This window comes from Orbicella faveolata, unplaced genomic scaffold, assembly GCF_042242905.1.
Source record: "Orbicella faveolata isolate gen_17 unplaced genomic scaffold, um_ofav_v1 contig_26, whole genome shotgun sequence".
Lineage (NCBI taxonomy): Eukaryota > Metazoa > Cnidaria > Anthozoa > Scleractinia > Merulinidae > Orbicella > Orbicella faveolata.
In genome coordinates this window covers 4506820-4527257 of record NW_028301554.1, presented here as the reverse complement: position 1 = coordinate 4527257, position 20438 = coordinate 4506820, and the positions used below count along the sequence as shown (strand labels likewise).

The following is a 20438-nucleotide window of genomic DNA, read 5'->3' as shown; positions in this document are numbered from 1 at the left end:
ACAGACCACCATCGGATCGACAAATATGTGCCTTGAATACAATAGGTCAATTTATCGACATAAATAACATCATGCCTTGGCTTGATGTTTGTTTTTTTCTTTCATGTAATAGAGAAAAATTCGTCGATTGTTAAAAATTTGCATCAACCGGCATCAACCGTTCACGAAACGGAGAACTACATCGGCGCTTATCTCCGGTTTCCGTAGCATGAAGCGACTAGGAGTATTTCTGCTCCCCCTTCGATGGGATGCTAGTCCATCGAAGGGTTACCCCCAGCCTTAAATTCACCGGTATCCGTTTATACTCTTGGGTGGAGGGAGGCACTCTAAAAGTTTGGTTTTGGTTTGAACTGCAAGGTTACTCATGCTCACCTCCTATAAAAAACTCGCTCTCAAAGTCTAACTGTTAATTCGAATGAGAGAAAATCTCAGGAAATTAGGATAAATTTGTGCCTAATTAGATTGTCAGTGCCTAAAAACCGCTTTTCATTTCCTTTCAAGGTAATAGTTGTCAAACTTACTGTGGAGACGGTTTCTATGGGGATACCACTGACCGGAAGTGCAAACCTTGTGATCCTGGATCAGCATGTCGCAGGTGCGCTGATGGGACTTCTCCTTCCGCTTGCACAAGTTGCCATGACGACCAGTACCTAAATGGAACCCGGTGTGTTGTCAGCTGCTCTCCGCTCCGCGTGGCTCAAAAGCGACACCTACGTTTGGCGGGAAACCGGCCGACCGCCCTTGAAGGCCGCGTCGAAGTGTATCGTTCTGGGGACTGGGTTACCGTATGTGACCAGACATTTGATTTCCGCGAAGCCACAGTGGTCTGTCGTGAGCTTGGCTTAGGCGCTGCTGTCAAGGCTGTCAAGAGAGCAGCTTACGGTCGAGGCTACGGGCGCGTTTGGACCAACATTCTTAACTGTACCGGTCGAGAAAACTCAATTCATGACTGCCCTTTGGTAAAACGAAGTTTTAGCTCGCTTTGCTACCATGGTAACGACGTCGGCGTAGTATGCGCGGGACCCGTGATGAAACAGATAACCAATCAGTGTGTGAAACACTGAAATTTAGGATGGTTTAAAAATGACATGGACGTCTGCGAGACCTGTGCTTCACAGTGCTTTGAGTGTATGGGAACAAGTACTCGTTGCACAAAATGCATGGCGCCCAAATTCTTAAAAAATGATGCTTGCGTTGAGAAGTGCGCGGCTGACGAATATGGCTACATCCCCGCTCGCGAGTGGCGGAAGTGTAACACGGACATTTGCGTCACCTGCTTTGATGGCTCTGACAACAGCAACTGTACTTCATGCAAGAAACCCAAGGCACTTATGAACGGCAAGTGTGCAGACAATTGTGGACCGAAGATGTACATCACAAACGGTCGCTGGGTTGAAGATTGTGGGATTTCGATGTACAAGTTTCCAGGTAAGTTCTCTTGCTTACCTTGCCCTAACCAATGTGTCGCATGCGAGTTCAAGTCGGGGAAACCCGTGTGCACAATTTGTAATCCTCCTCTTGTGCAAGACGAGGCTAGCAGGACGTGTGTGGTAAATGGTAAATTGCACCGCTGGAAAATATGCTGTGCCTTTTAGCAACTTCACATTAACTACCTCGCCATATTTGAAACTGTCTCACGGTGTGACTGTATGCGATGATGGGTGGGATTTTGCTGAGACGAACGTTGTCTGTAGGGAGTTGCATCTTGGTAAAGCTGACACCAGCGCTTCATTAGGTCGCATTCCCAAGGGAACTGACAAAATGTGGCTGGATGACATGTTCTGCGTTGGCGCCGAGAAATCCTTGCTGGACTGTCGCCATCGTCCTTGGGGTCAGTCAAACTGCCAGCATAGCAAAGACACTGTACTGTACCTTCGATGTACCGGACCGGGCGTGCGCACGTGCAAGGCGAAGTGCCCCGGTGGCTTCTTTCCGAAGGGGAGCTCGTGCCAACAGTGCAATTTCACGTGCAGCACGTATCGTGATAGTGCAAATGAGTGTCTCACGTGCGCCGAAGGATTCTTTAAGAAAAATGACACTTGCGTAAAAAACTGTGGCATTGGGTATTACCTGGACACGGTTTGCAAACCTTGCAAATCGCGCTGTGCCGATTGCGAGGTCAAGGCCGACAACTGTATATCGTGTGCTCCGCCATTATTTAGGAAAGGGAAGGATTGTGTCGAAAATTGTACCCGGTGGTTTTAAACCCTCCTCGAGGCCTCTGGTGAGGCTTGTTAATGAAAAACCGCCATTCGAGAGCAGAGTCGAGGTAAGGGAACTTGATTCTTAGTTACGGTAAAGATTCCATATAGCGCTCCCGTCAATGTCATTAGGGAGTTTAAGAAACCACGACGGACACGGCAACGTGAACGTCGCTAAACGAAAGGTTTAATGAGCAGAACAATGGCTGTGCACGTGCGTTATAATTCTTGGTACATTTCTTTGCCGTCTTCTGCAAAACAACAACGTGAAATAATCAAATTCTGCCTTGTCCAGAGAAAGTGAACCACGACGGCTAATTTTTTTAGTTTTATTTCAAATGTTTCGCCCTGTCCCAGAATCAGTTTCGTGATAGTTTTGACGGTAAGAAACAAAGGAAAATGACTTGAGAGTATCGCGAGATTCGCAGGTAAAATAAAAATTAAAGCATTTTTTAATCGACGTTGACCTCGGCGTCGCGTCCTGGTTTCTTAAAGTCCCTATTATCAGAGGCCGCGGTCCTTTAGGTTAGCACCAAGAAATCCAGACCTCTGGGAGAAATACGAAGGTGGGTCTTAGCGACTAACCACGACATTTTCAAAGAAAACATTTTTCGCAAAAGTCACAAGTGCGCTTTCGTTTGTTTCATAAACCATCGGATCAAAACGCCTTGACAAAAAAAGGGCCCCTCCCTATCCCCTCGTGAAGGTTATTTTGTAAGGCGCGACACTCAATTGTGCGATAAGTGGGCCTATTGTAAAGAAAACATTTCTATAAAATATGGACGCTTTGCAATAGCGTAAAATTTCGAAGGTAGCGCAAGTCCTTGCTTTGATTTTTGTGGCAGGAACAATAGGATGGCCCTCCCTTACGGGGGTAGGGTGGGGGATTGCTCCTCTCAAAATCTGTTTGTCTCATTTTACTACTACTGCACCATTCAAAAGAACTTTCCATAACAACTCGACGTTTTTGTTGTAGGTTCTTCATAACGGAGAATATGGCACAGTCTTTGACGATGGCTGGGACCTACTTGATGCCAACGTCGTCTGCAACATGCTGAGCATGGGAAATGCATCGCGCGCAGTCATTAGGGCAGGGTTTGGATCAGGAAGAAACAAGATTTGGTTGGATGAAGTCCAATGCTTCGGTAAGTCGTAGACGGAATGTCTTTTGGTCGCAAACTGCTGGAGAAAGCTCTTTCGGGTTTCCGTTCTTGAAGGGGTTAGGACTATTGCTACTCCCCCCTGGATTGGACACTAATCCATCTGACATCAGGAGGGGAGCAGTATGTTATGCGGTTTTGTGGTATTGGGCAATTTTTCATGCGGTATTTCGCTAACTTCAATCTTGATTTACGATACTGTGGTGTTTTCCAGACCTGCGAGATGTGTTTGTTTAGTAATCTGGTTTCAGACCCTTTCCATATTAGTTAAATATGTAACGTGACGGCCGTAATAGCTAATTATTGTAAACAGTTCTAGCTGATCCACAGTTTGACTGTTCAAACAATGCTTAACGTTTTCTTTGACTTAATTTAATCACTGCGCCTTTCAATGCGGACTCTAAAATTCAAAGCTCAACTGACAAATGCGTTTTTCGCTACCGTCAATCAAATGTTCGGCGGCCCCTCCCAGCTTCCGAGTACTGCCGAGCGTGCGGTAATCAAATCAAATCGTTGAGCACAGTTCACATGGTCGGAAGCTGGGAGGAGCCGCCGAACATTTGATTGACGGTAGCGAAAAACGCGTCTGTCGGTTGAGCTTTGAATTTTAGAGTCCGCATGTTATTGGAAGGCGCAGTAAGCTCCGTTTTTGTGACGGATTAGTGTGGACGGTAGGCCAAACCTTAGAAACAAAGTTGCATTTTCACATTTATGCGGCGTACCGCGAACGAGGCCTTAGATATGAAAACTACCTCGTGAGGTAGTCTTATTCATACAAGAATAAACCAGTCTCGATCAAGATTCGCACAATAGATTCATGCCCTTATGTAAACAATTTTGGCAGTGAGAAATGTTTTATTCGTGCTCAGACTGAACGTATTTTGACGTGGTGTGAACGCGTTATAAGATGCTTTAATTAATTCCTCTTTTAGGGAATGAAACATCGCTGATTGCTTGTCGGCATATTGGCTGGGGCCGAGAAAATTGTGACCATACCGAAGACGCGGGCGTGGTCTGCAAGGGCCCTGACAGGTCACGTGATTGCTTGTCCAAATGTTCATTCGGGTACTTTATAAGCTCTGTTGACGGAAGCTGTAAGCAGTGTAGTCCGAACTGCAAGGAATGCTACGGATCGCCAGAAAACTGCACGGTCTGCGACATGGGCAAGTTTTTGAACAAAACCGGGAATATGAGCTCTTGTGTGACTGACTGCAAAAAGTGTCAGTTTGGAGATCCTACAACGACTCGATGCCTAGATTGCTCGAAAGACTGCTCGGACTGCGTCAACAAGCCGAACCACTGTACGGAATGTCCCAAAGGCAAACATCTTCTCAAGAATTCTTGCGTCGTTAACTGCTCTCGTGAGGCCAACAAGATTGTCAGCGGTGTTTCTGACATCAAACTCGTGGGGTTCAATTCCTTGACCGAAGGACGCGTGGAACTCCTGTACAATGGCGAGTGGGGGACTGTCTGCGATGACAGCTTCGATATAAACGAAGCGACGGTTATTTGTCGGCACCTGAAGCTGGGAAAAGCTGTGGCCGCGTACTCGTCCGCGAGATATGGCCAGGGGACTGGACAGATTTGGATGGACGATACCCAGTGCACTGGAAACGAGCGAAGACTTCAAGACTGTCGCTTCCATCACGGTAGGGTGAACTAAATAAAGACAGGAATAAGTTTTGTTCAGGCTCGAAAGAAACCTGTACGGTTGCCAAAGAGCTGTACCCAACCTGGTTTCCAGGCCTTTTTCCTCAGAGATTGGGAGGAGAACGCCTTGGGAACTTAATTGAGCCATACTCTTTAGAGAGTCTTTTGACGTTTACCTAAAGTAAAGGAAAGGTCGTGCTGAAAAGCATTTGCATTGAGAACTTTTTTCTGGCTCCCGCCACTCCTCCAAACATTCGGCTGTAACTTTGGTAACTTTTCTTAGTTGGTGTAATTGTTTTGTGGGAGCAAACAATTGGAAAGCCCTATCTGCTAGCTTAGCAATTTTTCATTCGATGTAGAATTCACGCTAGTTTTCGCGCGAACGGCAAACATTCGTTTGCTGTTTGTGCGTGACAGCGAGTGGTTTAGGCACAATAATTGTCACACACGTTTTAAGTGTGACCAAACTAATTGTCACGGAAGCCTTTAACTCCTTTTTACACTACCAGGAGCCCATGGGCTCTTGACATTACCAACACATTTTTAACGTCTTTAAACTAAAGTAACCCACCTCAATTTTGCTTACTGTTTTCAGGCGGTTTCGGGAACAATAATTGTGGTCACAGCGAAGATGCCGGCGTCAAGTGCTCGGGTCCCGATCTTTCCACGAGGTGCGTCTCCGATTGTGGGGACGGTTTCTATGACGACAAGAACACGTGCAAGCGTTGTCATGACACTTGCAAGACTTGCTTTGGGAAGCCAGACCGTTGCGCGAGCTGCAAGCCGCCATACTTTCTAGAGTTTGCAATTTGCGTACAAGAATGCCCGTTGGGTAAATTTGGCAACACCAATAACAGGATGTGCGAGCGTTGTGATATTCAGTGCCAAACGTGCTTCAACGGCGAAAAGCACAATTTGTGCAAGTCTTGTCGCGAAGGACTCTTCTTGAGTAAGTACTACCAGGACAGCATGTTTCATAACCTTTAAGCATACGTTTTACTAGCGTAATGGTTCATGTACGTGCCTAAACAAGCCATGAAATATTTTTCCGAGAAGGCTAAATCTGTCTTGAAACAGAGAAATCCGGAAATTTCGATACGCTAAACCTCCTCTCTATATATAGAGCAAAGTTCTCTACATGTTGGCAGCAAGCAGTTTTGGTCGGTTCGCGACCAAACTGGAAAAGAAAAACTTGTTGGTTGCCCAGTCACACAAATTCGTCACGCTAACGAGCCCGTCACGCAAATTTTCTTTTGTTTTCAGTGGGACTAAAATGCGTAAAGGATTGTGGGGTTGACATGCAGCCCGTGTCCGCGCTGTTTCCGCCCAAGCCAACGAAACCGTTGGTTCGTCTAGTGGATGGAAAAAGTAAACAGGAAGGGCGAGTTGAAGTATTTTACGGCGGCCAGTGGGGAACTGTTTGCGACGACGGCTGGGACCTGAAGGAAGCGTCAATTGTTTGCAAAGAACTTGGCTTTGGAAGAGCTAGAGAAGCCCCTAAACACTCGAAATTTGGGAAAGGTGAGTCTTTCTGAATAAATGCTGCTATTTTGAATAAATACTGCTATTTTGAATAAATACTGCTATTTTGCTCTTGTAATCCACGTTGCACGAGGGTTACGTCTATTAGGCGAAGAGAAATGATGGTGATGATGACGATGACGATGACGATAACGATGACGATGATGATGAGGACGATGACGGCAACGATGACGACGACTACGACGCGGTGACGACGGCAACGGCGACGATGCCGACAACGACAACGACGGCAAGAACGACGATGACGATGCGGGAGCGACGGTGACGACGTGGGAGCAACGGTGACGATATGGGAGCGACGTTGACGACGTGGCAGCGACGATGATGACGTGGCAGCGACGGTGACGACGTGGAAGCGACGGTGACGATGTGGGAGCGACCGTGACGACGTGGGAGCGACGGTGAAGATGTGGGAGCTTTTTGATACTGGATTACCCGTGGGGCTGGCTTTCGACAGTTTACCTGGTTTTAGAACACCCAATGTTTGCATGCTTGACAGTCTAATTTGTCAGGCCATGTTTATTGAATGCCAAAAGGAAAAGGAAAGAAAAGAAGAACTTAAATGAGATGAGTTGTTACCTTAAAATATTCTACACAGCAAATTGGAGTCGAGAAAAGTCATGCAGCCTGAGAATTTTCTTCTCCTCGTGACCTTTGTAGTGCTTTAAAATCTTCTTGATATCTGCTTTACGTCTAGTCTAGGAATGCGAGTAAGGAATTTATCAAACCTAGGCAGACTTCACCTCTTGACATCGCTTATCAAATGCGTATGCAGATACGTCACGAGCTATCGCAGAATAACAAAAATAAGAGGATTGAAGAGACATTCATTCTATGACCTTGAAAAAGTAAATTATAGAGATAAGAGGTATGTCTGCTTTCCTGACACAACAAAAAGGAACTCTGTTGACGTTGCGACTTCTTTTTGGCGGATTAACATCAATATAGGTTTTCTTTGAATGTCTACTGAGGCCCCATATAAGCTAATACGTTTTCGCTGAGGCTTTTTCGTCCGAATTCGCTTTCGCTTATTTTCTGCCTAAGTATAACAGGGCTCCACTTTCGAACACTGCGTTTTCAAAAGTATGCATAGAGAGTTTGATGCCCTCTGTTGCCTCATATCTTTTCTACAATCGTACGCGAGAAGACAATCGCGAGAGAACTGATCGCGAACGCAAAGAGGAAGCTCCTTTTATCGTGATTGTCCCATCTTCCTGTCCCCCGCACCGCCCCTACCCCCATACGGACGTGCTCCACTCTCGCTTGACTCGCTGTTTGCTGTTTCTCTCACTTTCTTGTTTAGCGTTTGAAAAGAAAACGTGTGAACAAAGACTGTTTTCGATGGTATCTTGGCTTCTCAGTGTGGACCACACGCGATAAAGCCTTAAGGTCATTGCACTGAAATAGAACCTGCACTGAGATTTTTGTCAAACTTTGCCTATTGACTGTTTATGTTGCAGGAACTTAAATTTGGAAATAAAAATGAGGGGTCCCCATGTTCGTTTAGGAACAACAGTACCTTGTTTATACCATATAAATCCTTACAATAGGACCATGATTATACTCACGATTGCTTGCTAAATTCACGTTTCCGACGATTTTTCTTGCTCAACACTGAGAATTGGCCCATATTTATTTTACATAGAGAAATTTATTACTCAATTCAACACAACAGAAAGAAATGATAGGTCACCGTACTCGTTTTCGATAAAATGACGATTTACCTCTATGGCGGGGTCCAGCCGCGAAGAAAAACCCGCCATTTTTTAATGCGCGCGCGCTAATCACGCGTGAAATTATGCGCAGTAGGGATGCGCAATGCAATACTGGGGAATGACCTTAATATATTAAGACAAGACCTAAGAGTATTTTTTGCTTAATTGTAGGAAATGGCATTATCTGGATGGATAATGTTAACTGTTTTGGTTACGAGACCTCTCTGACGCAATGTCGTCAAGTCGGCTGGGGACTGGGTAACTGTGACCCGTTACACAGGGAGGATGCGGGTGTTGTCTGTGATAACACTACTGTGGAGGAAGTCAGCAATAACTATTGCAGGAGAGTGAATAGTGGATCGTGCAAAGATTTGCAGGTAGCAACTTTGACCTGAATATTAATATTCATGAAATGCATTCCTTGGAGGAAGCTGTTTGCTCCAGGGGGGGGGGGAGGGGGGAGCAGGGTTTGTTCCTTATATGGGATATATAGGTTTGTGTGTTCCCAAATGGGTATGGTTTTTAAGCGATGTTGGTCTGAAAAAGGACACAGATGTTGTTCATTTGGTCTGAAATAGAGTATTTTTGTCACTCTGTCTTGGCATTGGGTGTTTTGTTTACAAGTAACTATTTTTTTTCTCCGCTTCAACATTGGCAAATTTGTAGCATTTTTAAATGCGTACGCTCATGGAAGCCAACTCTGGTTAGCTGTTGTCATATAAGTTAGGTCTGAATTTCAAGGTTCGGGCCTCACACCGCCACCAAAAACTTTTGGGAGTACCCACCTCCCTACCCCCATGTAGGATCGGTTTCAACGTTGACGGACTATCTGTCCAAACCAAAATAAATGGTACATCGTACCCATCTGATCATAGTGTACGGAACACTATTTCCTAAAGGAATTTCATGTTGTAGAACTGGCTACCACTATCATGACCATTACTTATACCACAAGCATCATATGTTACTTTATTTTATTTATTTTATTTTATCTATTTAAGAGACATACTAATCTACAATTTTGGACATTTTTAGCTAAGACAGTCTAAGTGGGTTCACGCCTTAAAGTGCCTATGAAGTAAAAAATAATTGCTGCTTATTTGAAAGGCTTTTCAAAGTAAAGAAGAATGGCGTTTCCCTTTTTGGAATATCTTTTTTCGTTCTAGAGATATTTACGTTTTTGTATTATGCAAATGACAAAGTGATGACGTCATAGATGGTTCCACTTGAACAGTTAAACACTGAATCAAGAATATCTCTAGAAATATTGGAGCAGTGTTCTTCAAACTTGGCACCACAAATGTGCACTACAAAAGAAACAGAATGACACCTTCTGTGTTGTTGCCATGGCAACACTTTTGACTCCAGTCTCTTTCTGTGAAAAACCAAATATGCCAATTTGCAACCCTTCGAAAAGGGACAGAAGGTCTTGCTCGGAACACACATGATTCCCATATTGTCTTAACTCTTCTCATTATATTATTGAGAGTGGATGATCCTTGTTAAAGATGAAATCTGGTAGTGTTAGTTTTAATTAGAACAGGACCAGCAGCGTAACTGTTGCCATGGCGACGGCACGACGGGTGTCATTTTGTTTCTTTTGTGATGTACATTTCTGGTGTCAAGTTCAAAGAACACTGCTCTAATATTTCTAGAGATATTCTTGATTGAGTGTTGAACTGTTTTAGTGGAACCACCTATGACGTCATCACTTTTAATACGAAAACGTGAATATCTCTAAAACGAAAAAAGATATTCCAAACAGGAAAACGCCACTCTGCTTTACTTTGAAAAGTCTTTCAAATCAGCAGCAATTATTTTTTACTTCATAGGCACTTTAACAAAGACTAATGAGTCAAAGATTTCAAGCTAAAGTATAACAGACGCATGTAACATAAATAAAACGTATTTGATTAAATATGCTAACTAGAACTACAAGACGTGAATGTGACTTGTCTAGATTTAATTTTTTTACTATTTCTGAAAAATCAATATTAGATTCTTTTCAATTTAAGTTAGCGCCACTATAAATAATAATAATAACAACAACGAAAACAAAGAAGCCAATATTTCGGGATTGATTCCTTTGCATTGTTCTAATTTTCACTCTGTCTATTTTCAGGAATGCGATTTGTTCAATAGAGTCACATGTGTGGATCTAGACATTTTTAATGAAGTTTGGAATGAGAACGGTCAACAGAGGTCCGTCTGTTTACAGTGCCCAGATGGTACCGCTGGCGATGGTAAAGAATGCAGAGGTAAATCTCCCGGCAAAACCTCAAATGGTCCCTGGGCATCCTGTGATGCCCTGTCAGCTTCTCCATCGTGCCGTTAGATCATTGATTTTTGACTAATTCGACCCTCAATCGCCAGGAATTACATTCTTTGGTATCCATTTGCCTATTTTTTTTTCTGGGTTATACGGTCACATGCATGACAAAGCTTTCCCGCGACACGAGTTGCACGAAGCAAAACATTGCTGTTATCAACGTGTCACGTAACGATCGTCTTTTCGCAACGATCGCAACGATTGCGGCGACACAGCGTGATGAATATTCTTTTTATACGTTGCTTGGTAGTGTTACACCGAGCTACGCTTTGTGTAACTTGCCTTGCTACGGCGGAACAAATTCATGAACGACGTTGAATGTGACATTTCCCAGCTTAGCGTTATATAAGTGAGGTGTTTGACTTGTTGAATAGTGGAGTGTTTTACATTTCTCCTTTTTCAGCCGTGGCTTCCAAGCCTCCAGAATTCGATCGAACGCCGACTAAAAAGACAGTCAACGCGCAAGACGTGATCACCCAGCAGTGTCGCTCCAAGCCTCCTCGGATTTTTCCCACCGTGCAAGACTGGCGAAAAGACGGGAAACCTCTCCTTGCAGAGGATATAGCCAATAGTCGAATCGTTTCGAACGTTGGTCAGCTGTTGATAAAATCCGCCACGAGAGAAGACAGTGGCAATTATACCTGTACTTTAGTCAATAGCGCCGGAAACATCACTAGCAACAGATCGGAAGTTATCGTCAAAGGTAACATGTTGTTTTAGACTGAATTTTGACCGTGTGTGCTTTCCGTTTTTATAGAAAAACCGTTTTTACATAACGACAACAACAACAACAACTTTTATTTCACCCCAGAGCTAGAAATAATTTATTAAAATATTATTAGTGCTGGCTACCCGAAATAACGTAAGTGTAAAAATGCCAGGCAACCAGTTAGAAGAAAAGATATCTCACATGTTTAGCCAAGGGACACGAACAAATAAACATATGCACATACAAAATAACCAAAAGGAAAACCAAATGAAACCGGCCTTTTCACTGAGCATTTTTCGGAATAAATGGAATACCATTAGAAAAGAATGTAGTGATTAGAAAATCACTAAAATTATCATTCGCTCTTTCGCGCTATTCCCATGCCCCTTGATGAAATACGCGGTCGTTCCATTTGCAAATGAAATGGAACAGTCACTGTTTCTTTGGGAGGTTTTGAAATGTTGTCAAATGGTACACTCTCATTTTGTTTGTTGAAAACTGCGCTACTCCATTTGACGAAAAGTTTTTACCAGTTTTTTTTTTTCCTCAGGGAAAGCGCCCAGTGTCATTTTTGTTGCATTTAAGCAGTACGTTGGTTTTTCAATTGTAGTGTTTTATCGTTGAATGAGTAGGAAAACAGTCGAAAAAAATAAAAACGTTAAGTCTGTAGGTCAATTTAGTTTGAGAGTAGGGTCGGTGCTTGATTCCTCTCTTGCAGGCAACGGGAAAATCCCCCATGGGAAAAAAGGTGGTGACTAGTACATATACCCATAGCTCTTAGCGCAAGAAAACTGTAACCACTATATAAAAACGTACAGAAAAGTTGTAAAATCTTCAAACTTCGGCTGCACAATGTCCTTTGTACAGGAACAAATATTATAAAAATTTGGCTTTCATTTTGCCATAAAGTCTGTGTTAGGTTCAAAAGGCGTTGTGGTAGAATGTAAAGCCGCCATCTTTTTTGCTACGGTGGATTTCACACTGATGATACAGGTCAACAGAAATGTTTTTGATTGGTTGTTATTTGCGCGGGAAAAGTCAAAGACGAGCACCGACCAATAAGGGACAGAGAGACTGGTTACGTCATCAGGAAGGACTGTTTGGGGTGGAATCTTGAACATTTCCTCAACGAAGGAGAATTAAGTGCACGAATAGAAAAAGCAAGTTTACTCACTTTTCTCAACTGATGGTTTTCTCGTGTTTTTGTCTTTCTACACAGAGGCACCGCGTATTCTCGGCGTCCTGTCTGCAGATGTCAGCAGGGATGGCGATGCGAATTTAAGCTGTATCGTGTCGTGTTACCCTCCAAGTAATATCACGTGGAAATTCAAAGGGAAGAATCTCACTCGCTCTGCGAGATACGAGTTCATAGACAGCAGTTATATGATGAAGGTTAAAAACGTTCAATTTGAGGACGCAGGGCTTTATGAATGTTCCCTGATCAACGAACTTGGGGAGGCCCGCGCAAATGCGTCTCTTATCGTCGGATGTGAGTGTTGGAATTACTGCTCATAAACGGTCGCTTTTTTCCTTTCAGTTAAGAAATATTTCTTGCTATTTAAACGTTACTCGAAAGCTAAAATATGTCATAAGTCTTGACAATTAAGAAACTAATAATATATATCGTTTTGCACTGAAAACTTTTTATAATGTAAAATACCCTTTGATTTTAACGTGGTACCCTCGAGTACAGTAAAAGTGATAAATTGGTTGCTTAATTTTATTAACATGGAAAGATTTTTCTCGTTGCGTGGGTGATTTAGAGCCAGATTCTCTAACTCACAATCTGGCTTCTTTTTGTTCCATTTGCGTTTTCAAAGGCTAAACTCTCTTCATTGATAAATACGTAAACATTGCACGAAATACGCGTTAATTTCAAAATGTTTCAATTGCTTTACAACCAGTCAGTACAAAGAATGATGTCAGCGTGTCTCTTGCATTTGATTGACAGGTGTTTAAATGGCTTCTCTATGTCGAACTGTACAGCAAACAAATGTTGTTTGTTGCGGTAAACAAACTTTCACCTGTTCTTTTATTTATAATTTTTTTCCTCTCTAGTGACTGTTGAATTCAAAGACTACCCCTGGGACACTGTTGCAACTGAGGGAGACCAGGTTACTCTCCATTGCAACGTAACAGGGGTCCCCAGACCTCAAATAGCTTGGAAGAAAGACGGGGAACTGGTAACGAATGGCACTAAAAATACTGTCACAACATACTCAGCCTCGAGCAGAGGTTACACTGCGAGCCAATTACAAATACGGCAAGTTACCAAAGAAGACGTTGCTGTGTACTCTTGTATTGCATGGAATCGTGGCAGCATTCGTGTGTGGCTGGCAACTGTGCTCTTAACTGGCAAGTTTCGTTATATTTATTTACTTTGTTTTAGTTTGTTTATCCTCAGTATATACATTAGGCGTTACCTTCTCTACATTATACAATTTTCGCATTGACCAGAACCAAGACGTTGGGCGAAGCAATAATTTGTATGCAATTTTCAATCATTTAGCTTATTTTGCCGGTTCAAAAATACTTTTTATTGATCGATTTCACCTGATGTTCTTCAAACACTCTCTCGGCTACTTCAGATCTTATTTTTTTACTTTCACCACGCCGGTTTACATTCAGTAAGTCAAGAAATCTACATGTATAGAATCATTCTTAAGACTCCACTCGTGAATTATTTTGATTTCTTCCCTAAAACTTTTTCTGAAATTTGAGTTGCCAAACTCGTGGTGTGGCTTATTTGCGAGTGCGGCTTATCCGTCGGTATTTACTGCATACGTATTTTTCGCAATCGCGATGGGCAGCGGACACCCCTTAAAGACATGCGCACACGCGTAAGGCTTTGCATAAGACAACATACCCCTGTAGCTATGCGACCGCGCTCTACAAAAAGACACGAGATACAGAATAGTCCACTTTGTATGTAGCCGAATATTCTAACATGGCCCCGAGGGTTTAGGTCAAAATTATCTTTCCCTCAACCCCGAAAAGGATCAAATTTAGAGGTTTGTCCTGTAGCCCAGGATTGCTATTTGGATCGTAACCTATTATATTATTTGTACGTTCTAAGACCAGAGATTGTGCAATGAATAACGATTGTAATTGCTGGTTATCGCGCGAGACTGTCATATTTCAAAATAATAATAATAATAAAAACTAAATGGCAGATATTTCTGTTACTTCACGGCCGCCATATTGGTGCACCTCCGAGACACACCAAGATGGTGTCTCCAAACAAAGCTCTTTAAATTTGGATGTATAATATTTTTCCGAATAACGTAGTTGCCAAAACACCACACAGATGTAAATCTAGGCAAGGTAGTATATATAAATCAATCCTCTATCGTATCTCAGTTACTTGACTTTATTTATTTATTGGTTGCCATGTTTATTCTTGATGGCATAACAGTGAAACCAGCAATATGCGTTGTTTTGTCTAGGTCCGCCGATTATCTCCAGTCCTCCGAAGGACATTTCTGTCCTCTCTGGAGCAAATGTGACTTTCTTCTGTCTTGGTTTGGGCGCTCCAGAGCCTGAGCTGACATGGCTTAAGGATTCCGAGACTATTAAGCCATCCAAGAGAGTAACCATTAACGCTCAGAGCGGTTCCCTTCAGTTGTTTGTGGTTACAGTCGCGGACGCTGGAAAGTACACATGCGTTTATAAGAATAAATATGGCGAGGACAGGAAGTCGGCAGTACTTCGTGTGGATGGCATTGATCCGGAACAGGGTAAGATGGTAACGGGTGGGGCTGCAATACCAAGAAGGCTTAGGTGAGGTAAGAATGGGTAGGAAAGCAAAGGATGGAATAGGGTAAGGCAGAGCATGTATGACAGTGAAGGATAGCGAAGGGTAGGACAGTGAAGGGAAGATCAGGGTATAATAAACTAGGGAAGAGTAGGGTAGGGCAGGGTAAAGTAGAGGTGCCTTGGGTAGGGTATGGCATGATTAGGTAAGGTGGGTGGAAAATGGGTAGGGTAGAATAGGGTCGGATAGGGTAAAGTAAGGTAAAGTAGAGTAGCCTATGGTGAGGAAGGGACGAGTGGAGCAGGGTAGTGCAGGGTAGGGTAGTGCAGGTAGATTAGCGTAGGGTAAGGTAGGTTAGGGTAGGGAAGGGAGGGGTTGAATGGGTAGGGAAAGGCAGGGTATGTTAGGGTGTGATAGAGAGGGGTAGGGTAGGAATGGAGAGAAGGGCAGTAGGAAAGTATAAGGCAGGGGAGGAGAGGGGGAACAGTAGAGTAGTGTAGGGTAGAACAGGGTGGTGTAGGGTTGGGAGTGCGTGATAAGTTGGGATAGGGTAGGGTGGGTAGGTTAGGATAAGGAAGGGAGCAGTTGACAAAGTAGGGATGGAGGGAGTAGGGTAGCAGGGAAGTGGAGGTAAGGTAGGAAAGGGTGGGTAGAATGTAGTAGTTAACTACACTTGGATGGGATAGGGGTAGCCAGCAAAGGAGTAAGGTAGGGTAGGACACCTAAGTAAGAGTAGGGAGTATAACTTTTGGTAAGGTAGTATGAAGTAAGGGAGAGGGGGGAAGTATCCCGATTGTATTTTTGGCGAGGTCTTTTATTCGAAATGTAATCCCTAAACAAGCTTGCAAAAGCACGATTTGAATTCAGTTTGCATTAACAAAACTCACTTTCCATTTTTTTAAAACTTTACTCCGAACAGTAACCTCTGCACAGCCATTAGCTCAAAAGAAATCCATCTCAACAGGAACGATAGTGGCTATCGTGGTAATTTTAGTAGTCATCATTGCTATCATTGTGGGTATCGTGTTGTACCGTTACTGCCACGAACGCGATGAAACCTTCCAGTTTGCAGTGGATGGGAATTCTTTAAGGCCGTCTCTTCGAACACGGGTCAAGAACGCTATGGGTAAGAAGCAGCCGTCGGGTTTGTACTACAATCACAGCCGGGATGAAGTGAACTTTGACGATAGCAAACCATTTGTGGACCATGACGAACTCTGAGAAGCAAGAATCATGCAGTTTTTTTCTTGTAATAATTGCGCTCTTTTAGACTTGGCTGTCCGTTACTGAGAAATGGCCGTAAAATAGCAACGTTTTCGCTAAAGATGCCTGTAAATGAAAGGACATGAAGAACTCTGTGTATGAAGTAACAATGTATATGGAATTCACTTAATAGGGGCACCGGCTGTCAATCTCAGGGGTACTCCTTGGGGTTCACAAGTTAACTATATCCTTGCGATGTAAACAAAAAGACGGGGCAGGGAAGGGGTTACGCTGGACACTTAAGTTAACACGTTCGTATGCAAAGTTTCTGTGGATTCCAAAAAAGTAATTGCTCCGTTCAAAACGGGTGCGATAAAGAAACGCTTGTACCTCTAGAATACAGGATACCTAAGGTGTAGTACAGGGAGCCTAGGCCAGAGGAAATGATACCCAGAGCAGAAAAACTTGCCCGGATTGTTCGAAAGGTCGGCAACGTTATCCACCGTATAAATCTTTATCCAGTGGATAGCGTGGTTTGTTTTGTTAACACTTATCCACTGGATAGCGATTTATCCGGTGGATGGCGTTATCCAGCCTTCGAGCAACTGAGGCCTGGGCTCCAAATAGGGTATAGAGTAGAAAATCACCCGGGAGGGGTGGGAAAATGTGGCATCCTAGAAATGTTATGCTATTGTATTTTTAGACCGGTCATTTCGAAATGCGCAAAGGACATGTTTAGCCCCAGTAGGAATTAATATTTAACGTTTCTTGACGTGATATTTTCGACATCAATTTTTAACGGATGAAAGTTAAACGTCATTAATAATTTTCATGTTCTTGTGATAGCCATTCCAAGGTTATCGGTATTATAGCTTTGTCAGTTAAGAGTCTTGTGGTTCACATTCTTAGACGGCCTCCTTGGACTGTTGGTGGTTTAAAGTGAAAAATATTTTAGTCCTCCTTAGAGGAACTCGAGGATGGCCATTTCAGTATAATTAATCAGTAATTTTAGAATCTTGATCACGCCACACCTTGAGTTCTGCGTGACATCCTTAAACTAATCAGCTACAGATGGCTGGCCATGTATAGGAAGGTTTGCGGGAGCTGCAAACAGTCTCACATCAAAAGCGTGAATTGAGCCAGCCTTTGACGACCAACTTGAGTCACGCCTTCTACCAGCAAAGTGCCAGTTGTCACCCCATATACATGTCGCCTCAATTTGAAGCTTTAAGGAAAAGGTTTTAAAGTTTTGTGCTACTTCCAATACATGGTCAGCCTTTTGCGTGTGGCTGCTTGGTATAAGTTGAAGATTTCGTCGTAAAACCACAGAATACCTAAACCCTTGCCACATCCAAGTGGATCATGGGCCCGGGTTGTAAACAGAATGACTCCACGGTAGTTTTGAATTTTTGTTAAATGCTGACCATGTTGTGAGTATACTTGCGATGTTTACTTTTCTCTTGTACAGTTACTCTCCGACATATTTTGTGTTGCACGTTTTTGCTAAGTTAAAATAAGCTTCTTGTTAGATGACAATTTTTGGGACGTGTCAACTTGGCAATCTTCCTTGAAGTAATGCTGTACGATCCCTTGTACACTATAATTACCTACAACATGATTTTCCAGGTCAGGCTAAATACGTTCTTAAATATTTGATGCAAGAAGAAATAAGCCTGTTTAGGTTCTCAAATACACTAGATTCATCGGACATTACGAAATAGTGAATTTAAACTAAAAAAGCGGTAAATATTGAGTTGTATTTCGGGAGACTGGTGTCTGCACACTGGAAATATCAGGTTCAAGACAGGTTTAATGTCTTCAAAAAAATGAGCCTGATGTTCGTAGGTTTTGTCCGACTACACGTTTAAACTTCCAATCAAGAACACCGCAACAGAACTAACACTGTACCAATAGACAGCAGTATTATTTCTTGCCTACCAAACATAATAAGAAGCTTTTCCCGAATTTCAGACTGAATTGTTTGTTTGCTTTCTTTTGTTGTTGTTGTTTTTTAAATTTATTATTTTGTTATATATATATATAAAAATGGGTGTCTAAATGGCATGTTTCATGCAGGCCGTAGGTTCGTTACCTGCTAGGTTTTTAAACGCGGAATTTTACTGTATCACTGTATTTCAGGGAATGTATCAATTCCCTGTGAGATCAAGGAAAAAGGACACATTTGGTGTACACTATTTCTCTCTAGCGCACTAACAGAAAACTCCCAGCGTGGTTAAGATTTTCAATGTTGTTACTTAACTTTTTGACTTTGTGTTGGTATCTTTTTTAAGAATACCGTATTGGACGTTTTCATATTGTTAGAACTGATGTTCAGGGTATTCCTCCATTTTCCAAAAAAAAAAAAGAATAATAATAAAAAACCTGTTAGTTTAACTTGTTAGTTAGTTAGTTTAATTTGTCAGTGCCTGTCTTCTAGTTTTGTTGTACTTTGTTTTGGTTGGTTGGTTGGTTTGTTTGTTTTTGGTCCGTTAGTAAGTAAGTAAGATAGTCCGCGACTTTTCGGATCTCACGAAGCGAGACCGAAAATTTCTCGAGATTTGCTTAGAGGGCGTTTGTTTTTTACTGTAATCTATCCTTGCTGCACCTGAAGTATTATCACGTTGTGTTTTTATTCTAAATCTTCGGACTAGCGGAAACTTGAGAAAGTTAAGAAGCGTGCGTTAAGAGTTACTTCGAAAACTGAAACTGAGGCCTATTTTCCCCCTTTCCAACGGACAGGTACATCGTATTGCCGGTTTTCATGTGACGTCATCAATTTCCAAAATAAGAAATTACCAATCCTTGTGAAGTTTTAGTTTCATCAGATGTAAGACCCTCTAATAACTTGACGTTTTGCGACGCTTAAGCCCAACAGGGTTCCTCATTTTGTAATGGAGCACGTCGGAATTTTCAAGTTTATGCGTTGCGTGACATTAAAATGGCGGCTCGATAAGTCTGTCGAGTAAGTCAAAAGATGAGTTACACTTTTCCGAATAACGCGCGGATGGAAAACCGTGCAGACTTAAAACTTGGCGAGGTTATTTATATGTCAATCATCTTTCATATCTCAGCTTCTTGACTTAATTTATTGAATGGTTACGATTTGTATTTTTGATGGCGTGACACTACAAACCAGCCATATAACGAATAACAGACATAACACACTTCCTCATCTTTCTATCTTACATCCATATTTTTTACCATTACTCGGAACATTATGGATTGCCTCCCAAGAAAGGGGGAAGTCTGTTCCCCTTGATCCCTTAAAATTTTACTTTTTCCCTACTTCCTTATTAATAAATTTCTTTGAGCCTAATGTTTTTGTCAAAGTTCCTTTAATAGTATAGACACCCCTTGTTCTCTGAAATTAATCCCCAAAATATCCCTTGCTCCCTAAAAATAAATGGTCATGTTCTCTTGTTGCCCGAAACTTTCCTCATTATAAGCTTTCTTACGAAACTTTGCGGTTTTTTGTACCACGCGTCATTGTTTTGTTGCAGTTGTTGTTCTAGTTGTTTTCTCAAGGAGCTACGGGAATCCTTCTCAATATATAAGGAACTTCGGACCACAAATCTAGAGTAAACTAAGCTCGAGTGACAGCGAAATGAAACCAAAACTGGAAGGTGTTTGCACATGTGCCCACATTGTAGATGGTGAGTATTTTCTGCTATTTGTTAATTTTTGTGTCCTTTAAGTTATCATTATTATATGGCTGTGTCTCACAAGGACTGGGAACTACCGAATTCACGAATTTGATTGGCTGAAATCGATATTGACCGCGGTCTAGATTTTCCCACCTAGACCGGCATCTAGACCGGTTTCATTTTCGTTTTGAAAAGTAGCAAACTAAAATACAAAAATATTCACCATTTTCTTTTATTTTCTTCTCGATCATTTATGGAAGTTCCAAAAAGCCTGATGACAAAAAAAAAGTAAAGAGGACAAGCAAATTTCGGCATCGCCGTTCGCAAGCAAAATGTCAGCAATCCAGTTACATTATACGAATTAAAGTTTTCTTCTTTGCATTTAATAAACATCTTATTAACCGAGCTAAGTGGGTCTGTATGGGAGAATCTTGACCTCGGTCATGTGTACAGACCTCACTGCTTTCGGTCTGTACTTACGACCTCGGTCAAGATTCTCCCATACAGACCTACAGCTCGGTTATTAAGAGC

At 42.4% G+C, this 20438-nt stretch overlaps 2 pseudogenes; one reads left to right on the top strand and one right to left on the bottom strand.

Moving 5' to 3' along the window:
- LOC149107735 (uncharacterized) overlaps positions 1 to 20438 on the bottom strand; it is a 190004-nt pseudogene that overhangs the window by 89439 nt on the left and 80127 nt on the right.
- LOC110050160 (scavenger receptor cysteine-rich type 1 protein M130-like) lies at positions 477 to 18657 on the top strand (annotated as a pseudogene).